The 8,865-nt window shown below is 37.5% G+C and overlaps 1 protein-coding gene and 1 long non-coding RNA gene across 2 annotated transcripts in view; one reads left to right on the forward strand and one right to left on the reverse strand.

Moving 5' to 3' along the window:
- KIAA1217 (KIAA1217 ortholog) overlaps positions 1 to 1,985 on the reverse strand; it is an 894,654-nt gene extending 892,669 nt beyond the window's left edge. The window contains exon 1 of the mRNA XM_053713944.1: positions 1,834 to 1,985. The gene's annotated coding sequence lies outside the window, so the exon portion shown is untranslated. The remainder of the gene's footprint in view (positions 1 to 1,833) is intronic.
- On the forward strand, positions 1,977 to 4,466 carry LOC128660217 (uncharacterized). Its single transcript, XR_008402515.1, has 2 exons — positions 1,977 to 3,350; positions 3,428 to 4,466. It is a non-coding gene; the product is annotated as an uncharacterized LOC128660217 (long non-coding RNA).
- The last annotated feature ends 4,399 nt before the right edge of the window (positions 4,467 to 8,865 follow it).

Consider the following 8,865-nt stretch of genomic DNA (forward strand, 5'->3'; position numbering starts at 1 on the left):
ATATATATATATATGTGTGTGTGTGTGTGTGTGTGTGCGTGTGCATTGGAGCCCTTTGCAGTTAAGTAGATGAAAACAAGTAAAAGAATATTTATGCAATATTCATATTTAATAAAGTGTTATACTGTGTGTTTATACTGTAAATATTTCACATTTCAATGCTCTGCACACACATATCTATATATATATATATCTGTATATAGCTATACTTTGAGCGCGAGTAGGGTGTTAGTTTTTCCCCCCACTTTATTAGCTTCATCGACTTCTATGGGGGAATACGTTATTGCGCACGCGATATACTAAGTTCCTCTTTTTACGCGCGTCGGGTTAGCATGCAAGTCAAAACAGTTTATTTTTAACTTGTAATACGAGTGCTATTCGAAAGCTTAATTCTAGTCAAGCAGGAGCGTTAAATATTACTTTATGCTAGAACGACTTTTAAATGCAAATATTAGCTTGAGAATACTACTGAGATGTATTTTTGTTTAAAGTTTTAGGGTACATAAAGCGATGGGTGCCAAATTGCAACCTAGGTTTCTGTTATCTAATCTTCTTTGCTGAGGTCAATAAAGGTCAGCTATAAATAAGTCAACGAAGTGCGCAACTAATGACTGTGGAATACAACAGTGTTATGTTCGGAGTTTCTTATACATATGAAGCATGCATTGGAAACCCCGCATTGTTCAGAATTAAATTACAGGAAAAGTGGACAAAATAAATAATGAAAGCATATATAGCAATGCTTTTAGTTCACATAAATAAACATTTTAAATTACAATTTCCAAATGTTTAATGTCCCTTTAATTCTCAAAGACATCATTTTGAAAGGCAACCTTGTTTTGCTTGACCTTTCCTTTAGCAGGACAGGAACCAAGTCAAACAGGGCACAAACTGTATTAAAATATGTAAAGTACTAGAAAATAATTACCCTGACTAATATTTCCCCCTGGACTCGATAGATAGCTTTGTGGCAACCTCAGTTAGCACCCACAGTTTCGTAGGTCTAGAGTCAGCCTTGCCTGCCATTTTGGACTAGATTTATCAAGCCCTTCTCCCACCTTTGCAGGTTCGCTTGTGCGTACCTGCAGTCAGTCAGGATTTATCAAGCAGCGTTCATCAGACCACTGCTTCTCTGCCCTGTTTTCCACCTCTTAGGTAGAGAATTTGCAGGGAGCGGGTTTGCGCTCGTGTACAATAGTAAATGTGTGCAGCGGATTACTGCCGCCAGAGGAGAAGCCGGACAGGCAGGAGAAAATATGTACACCCCTGTCCGCCACGGGATGTTAAATGGAGCCCATAACGTAGGTATATGAGAGAATGTTTTCACAGGATCATAGGGACAATAATCCTATAGCCATTATTGAACAGAACTATGGATTTAACTGGTGTAAATAAGTTAAATACATAGTTAAGTCAGCTCTGGATCGTTAATACACTGGCAGTACAGAGCTGAACTTGGCTGGTGATACACACATATGCCATCCAACTGGCAGCTGTCCTCGGCTCTGAACCAGTAGTGCCAATTTGGAGCTGACTTTAACTACATATTTAACCCCTTCTATAAGCAACAGTACAATGAGAACATGATTAGCACATTATACAGCTTTATTATTAATCCTTTAGGTCCCTTTAAATTGGTAGAGACTTAGACCAATAGATTAGGCTACAGTGAGTACTATAATAACTTTAGTAGTTTCTCTATAGAGAAAAAGCTATCTCTGTTATGAATATAGCTGACAGTTTCAATTTCAGCAGCAGATCAAATGCATGAAAGTTATCTTCTAGCAAGAGTTTGCCAAACAACACACTGTAAAATAAACCAGCTCTACTTACTTGCATTGCAGTTCAGAATCCTGTATGATGACTCCTTGATATATCATATGACAGCAATAAAGACGCAGCCTGTATCTATTTAAATCCAGATAAGTATTGGAGGATGTTTTTTTTCTAATACAGAGGAACAAATTAGTGTGGAAGGTACAGGAGCTCTCCTATATCCCAAGCCGGTGCCCCGTTTCCCTGCTGGACTGTGACATTTCCTGCCTCGCCTCCCCCTTCTTTTCTGCTCCTGTTATTTTACAGCAGTGTGAGGATGTTTGATGAGAAATGAAGCAGGCCTCCGAAGTTCCTATGTTAAAGGAAAACATATGGAGGATATCCTGCAGAGCGCTCCTGCAAAGGCTACACACAACTGGGGGTGCACAGAACTTGTTGCTAAGTCCCTCAGGGATGCTCAGTCTGGGATGCTGCTACTGTTCACAGCCAGCACAAACTCATGGTCAGAAGAAAAAAATAACTAAATAAAAATGCAACTCCCTCTGGGTATTTCCTATATTACAGGACAACTTTTCTTATTTCATTAGCAAAATGATTCAGGCTCATGTGATACAAATAGTTTTGATTTTAAACGTTTCATGGCAAGCACAGTACTGTCCTATAATTGGTTCAAACCCATTTCTAAAAGAACTGTTGGATTACTAAAAGGGGCACGAAACCCAACATTTTTCTTTCATGATTCAGAAAGAGCATGGGATTTTGAACAACTTTTCAATTTACTTCTATTATCAAATTTGCTTAATTCTCTTGGTATCCTTTGTTGAAGGAGTAGCATTACACTACTGGGAGGTAGCTAAGCACATCACGTGAACCAATGACAAGAGGTATATATGTGAAGTCACCAATCAGCAGCTAGCTCCCATTGCAGCTTCTAAGCCTGCCTAGGTATGCTTTTTAATAAAGGATACAAAGTGAACAAAGACAATTAGATAAAAGCTGTAAATTGAAAAATTGTTTAACATGGTATGCTCTATCTGAATTATGGAAGAACAAATGTGGATTTCATGTCCCTTTAATACACAGAGATAAATCTAATACATGTGTGTAATTGTGGGCAGCTGTGATTAACTTACAGTCCAACTCGGGTTCACAAAGTCAGCCCTGGAATTAGGATGTCTCATGTCAGTTTGTGAGTGTGGAATCTGGTTTACTACAAATGCAGACTACAGAGCAAACAGTTCATATGCAGAAAAAGACCCACTCCCTTCAAATGTGTCCTATGCACGCGTTGACAAAACCTGGCAATTCTGAACTGTGCAGTTCTGCAGTGTTGTATTGTGCAAGTGCACCATATCTGTTGTGTATAGGATTAGGCAGAATAACTGAATAATACATTCTGTTTGCTCCAAAATGTACTGGGCTATGGTGGTTCCTTTCTATGCCTATATAGAGACTGTTTGGGAGCCATCTGGAAGTATCCTGATTTCTGCAGTTGCTGCCTCTATCCAGTTAGCTGGACTACTGTGAAGTCCCAGCCTGCTCCAGTAGCACCACTGGGTGCACAACACTTGTGAGTAACCATTTGTAACATCTTATCATTTGTTGTGACGCTACTAGGCCATTTTGGCGCCTCTGTGTTTTCCTTTTTCAGATCACCTTCATCTTCGGGATCTTGACCATCCTCTGACAGAGTGCTGCATTTCTATAAGGATTGATTATGGACTTTTTTTGGTTTTATTTGGTTAAATGTGTGTTTTTCCTTTTGTTTTACATTATGTTTTTTAGAGAGCGCCCCTAAAGGAGATTTGTATATGTACATTTATTCCTTTTGTTTGCGCCATGTCTCTCAACATTCCAGAACAAAAACCACGGCCAAAAGACAAGCTCAGGAAAACCAGAGTTGTGTCTCTGTGGCACCAGGCCACGAGTCTAGGTTGTTGTGCAGTACATGGGTGGACTGTGGGAGTGGCTATTTTATTAGGCAGAGAGGTGGTTTGTGACTGGGCATGGGTCCATTTCAAGTTCTGGAAATTGAAAATTCAAACATTGCAGAGCTAAATTACATAAGGGGGCCAAAATAAATAATGAAAGTATACAGGAAAGTTGTTTCATTAAAAATAACAATATTATATATATATAATATAATATATCTCAAGGTGTGTACTGTCCCTTTAAAGCAAAGACTAAGGGGCCGATTTATCACGGCCCAAATAGGCCCGTATACACCTGTTTCCGCAAAACAGGAGTTAAGAAGCAGCGGTCTTAAGACCACTGCCCCTTAACTCATCCGCCACCTCTGAGGCAGAGGACAGCAATCAGCCCGATCGGATACGATCGGGTTGATTGACACCATCTGCTACCAGCCGATTGGCCGCAAATCTGCAGGGGGCGGCATTGCACAAGCATTTCACTTTAAATGCTTGTGCAATGATAAATGCCGACCGCGTATTGCTGCACTTTGATAAATTGGCCCCTAACCCTTGGATGCCAGACAGGAAAGCAATGTCCCTGAATATTTAAAAAGATTTTTAAAAATCAAGGTGCATTTTATATTATTATGTAAAAAAATGTTTAGAAATCTGCTATTATAATGGAGAGCCTGCTTGTTAGCTATACCTGACCAAGAATGTAGAGCTGTTTATTCACTTTGTTCAATTTTTTACAAGATCAATAAAATTGTTCTGATGTTTTTTGTTTGTTTGTTTTTTTATTCCAGCAAACTGACATCTTGAATGGATTTCAATTGTTTTCTACTTCCAAAAATAAAATTATACAGAATAAACTCCATGCATCAGGGTAATGACAAATCCATTAGAAACATTTCTATCAAATGCATAATGTCATTTCCAAATTCTATTGGTCTTCTAGATAAAAAGTTTGTTTTTTCCATTAGGAGGCATGAAATGCATCTACACTGCAGTGACAATTGTGCACACACATATATGACCTGCTAGTTTCAATGTACATATTAAAAAAATGATTTGACACTCTTATTTGTTTTATTTCTGTATACGTGATAGAAAATGTTTGATGTTTTATACTAATGGCTAGATTACATGGGGCGATATTTGCGCTCCACTTAGTAATACCAGCATAGACAAATGTGTTCTGGTATTAGAAGTTAGCCACGAGAGCACACTTCCATAGGCTCCAATGGGAGCCTCATTCTCATGCTGTCAGCCACGCATGAGAACTTAGCACAGCGAAAGGGGTAAGTCGCATATCGATGGGCAGCAAATGTTAAATATATATTATATAAATATATACATATATATTTATGTGTTTATATGTGTATATACTCATATTAACACATAGATATATAGGTATATATAACCATATACATATATACTTACAGGGAACACACAATTCCCCATAGACCGCAATATAAAAGGGATCCCACAATCACCAACTTTAACCCCTAAAAACTGCTTTGTGCAGTTTTTTTTTTAATTTAAAAAAAAACAAACAACTAAATATACTGGGGCACTTTTGGAAAATGAATTGCTGGTTATTTATTGTGCCCGTAAACGGGAGAATTTGCCACTTGTAATCTAGCCCTAAATGTATCAAATCTTTGGAAAATAGGCAATTATATATTATGTACATTTTGTTATACTGAGCAGACATCAAGGAGAACTTTGAATTGTTTTGGACCGAACTAATTTTGTAGCAGAGTCATTTAATGGATTGAGCACTGCTTACTAATTGGCTGTTTTGTAGCAAATGTGCTGGCGATCTACTAATAATAAGTAGTCTTAATTGGCGAGCTGAAAAAACCCAAACTATTGATGTAGCAAGCCTTGTTTTGGTGAACTGCTTAATATTTAATTAGTCTATAAAGAAACAATGCCAGATGCCTAATTAGTCCTAATAAATAAAATGCAATTAAAAACATGCCTTAGCTTTTCAGTCCTTCAAATCCGGTAGCTCTGACTTCTTTAATTGATACAGCACAATCTTTAAAACCACACAGACAATAGTGGGAATTTCTATAAAATATAAAGGGCTGTGGGAGTGATTAATTAACGTCAATGCTTTGCTTCCAATCCCTTGTTGCAGTGGTTTTTAAAGTATGAGGCGGGGCCACCTCAGGGGGGCGCCAGAGTATATAGGAGGAGGCGCGGAAGCAGCGACATAACAAGCAGCAGCTCACTTATGTCATGGTGGAATAAGGCAAAGGGCAGGAGGTCAAAATTGCTCACAGATTTGTTTGTTGTCTTGATCAGTAACTTGCGTTTAACACAGGAGTAACATATTTTACAAAAATGCAGTAAAAACTGCACAAAATAAAGCATTGCTTAACTCTCGATATGTAAGGAGCACACATTTTATTGGGGGGGGGGGCAGCCAGACGACACACACAAACACACACAATTAAAATAACTTAAAATCTGAGTGCATATAGAATAACCTATAATGATACAATGTATACCAGAGTAGCAATGTAAATATAATAAGGAGCCACAATAGCAATATCGTTATTGAAAAGATCTCAGCTGAACTACAGTTAAGCCCCCTCTATAGCGGGAGCTACAATTATTATTACTCTATCTGGTAGGCGAGGTTGTAATATCAGCGGTTATTGAAAATATCAGAGACTACAGAGTAAGCGATTAAAAGGAGGGAATGCGCCCTTGTGGTATACATTGTATCCTAATAGATTATTTTATATGCACTCAGAGTTTAGGTTATTTTATTTGTGGTGTGTGTGTGTATTGTCTGGCTCTCCCCCCCCCCCCCAATAAAATTTGTGTGTATGTATGGACAATGCTATTCTCCCCTTTTTGTATTACAATCACCTTTGCTCCTTACATATCGAGAGTTAAGCAATCCTTTCTTTTTATTGCATTAAAAAAAAAAAAAAAAAATTACATAATATTGCTGAATACCCTCAATTCAGAGGCTTGCATGATTGATGCTTTATTTTTCATACATTGCCTCTGAATGTAATATTACCCTCACCCTACTCCAGTCTAACAGGAATAATATAGTTTGAATTGAAACATGACTGAAGCATTTTTATGGTTGAGCAAAACCAGCTCTTGAGAATTGTGTGTGAACTCAGGTTTGGATGTAAATTCACCAAATTAAAACTAAAAATACTTATTACAATTCCCATTAAAGAAAAAAATAAAATAAAGTAACATCTATTATGTGGGTCAATTTCAAGGTCATTCCTTATTGTGAGCACATGGGTTATGTCTAAACTAAGTGTAATTTGTTAATTTATACAAATAAAGACAGTTACCCTTTTGCAGCCAAAATTCTGCACCTACAGCATGTTTTTTTCTTTTTCTGTTATCAGGGCTCACAGCCAATCACCAGCTGTATCAGCTGAGCTATTAACTGCTATCTAGAGGAATCCATATTTATAAAATATATTAGGCATTGAAGCCAAGAGGCAAACAGACGGCAGACTATTAGGATAAAATGCAGGTACCAGGCACAATTTTTAGCAACATGATGACTGGTATTTGTTGAGCACTAGTCTAGGGATTGAAAGGAGCACTGCTATGCATGCAGTGTACCAGGGTCCTTACAGTTCTGACTACACAATGAGGCTTATATGACCATGTGAGTGTGCTCTCTTGTTGATCAGGAGATAGAGCCACTGATAAGGTAACTGTGTGGATAAGATAACTGTGTGCTTCTAATTTTAAAAAAACCCCAAATCTTCAGAGGAATAGAGTGATGATCGTGTGACAACAAAAGTTATTTAGTTTTTTCCACATAACTCAAATTATGCAAATGAGGAAATGGGAGTGACTTACAAACACATTATTTGCAATATGATTTCAGAATTGCATATATTTATGTCTATCAGTTTTGATTAAAGATCTATGTTTCTGATCTGTGTAAACCACAGTAACCGAAACAAGTTTCACATTACATGAAGAGTTAATTGATAGCTTCTGTCTTTGTTACCATAATACTAAGGAAGAACCAGAACTTATCTTGATTTGCAAATAACATTACATGAGTGATTATCAGAATCTAGAGCTTAAGGGGTAGATTTAACAAGGGCGAATGGCCTTCAGGCTTGCCGGAAATGTGATTTTCTTTTGCTTTACATGGAGCAAATATAGTTATTTTGATGTTTTTGTAAAACCACGTTTTGATTTATGTAAAGAGTGCTGAACTCCTTTGCTTTTTTGGATGACTGTATTCTTACTATCTACTATTCTGTTTATTAATTTTGATACACATGCATTTAAAATAGCTAAATGATAACATATTTAAGGCTGGGCTCGACAAACCCAGGAGTCACTGGCTCCTAGAATTTAACCCCTATTCTCCATATATCTATAAACAAATACAACTGGTTCCTAAAAGTATGCCTGGCTCCTACATTTAATACAGATTTGTCTACCCCTGATGTAAAGGGATTATTAAACTCAAAATTTGATTTCCCACAAATTGTTTAATTATGCATAATTTATTTAAAAAAAAAGTGCACTCTCTGTATTTATTTTATTTTGCCTGCTTTTCCTGTCAGTTAACTATGAAAAAGAAAGTGTTTCCACTCCTTCTGGAAAGACTGGAGTGCATTCTCTAGAATTCAGGACCTTGGCACTCCTACATGCTGCACAGTGATTAGCCGATAACTGCAGATATTATCATTTAAATCTGCCCCAAATTGGCCAAACCAAAGTAAGTAAGATAAATAACTCTCCAGGGGTTTCTCAAGGGGTATGTCTATGGCAGGGCTTGACAACCCATGTGCCAGAGAGCCACTGGAACCCTAAACATAAGGTGCTCCTCACTTGCCCCTGCTGGCTACTATCAGCCACATCTAAAAAGCTTTTATTGTGTTATTATATCATGAATGGGTGTGTAATATAAATATATATATATATATATATATATATATATATATATATATATATATATATAAAATTGCAGAGGTGAACGGCACTCACGAGTATGTCAGCTACCTGAGCCCGGCAATAAGCTGTTTAGGTCTGTGTGAGTGGGTGTGCCGCGGTTACTCTCTCTGATTGGTCTATCACTTGGGCTGGGTGGGTATTTAAGGTTAGTTTGTGTTCTAGTTTTTCACATTTGGTTTTGTACACCATTGACAAAGGCTCG

This window comes from Bombina bombina, chromosome 5 (genome assembly GCF_027579735.1).
Source record: "Bombina bombina isolate aBomBom1 chromosome 5, aBomBom1.pri, whole genome shotgun sequence".
Classification (NCBI taxonomy): domain Eukaryota; kingdom Metazoa; phylum Chordata; class Amphibia; order Anura; family Bombinatoridae; genus Bombina; species Bombina bombina.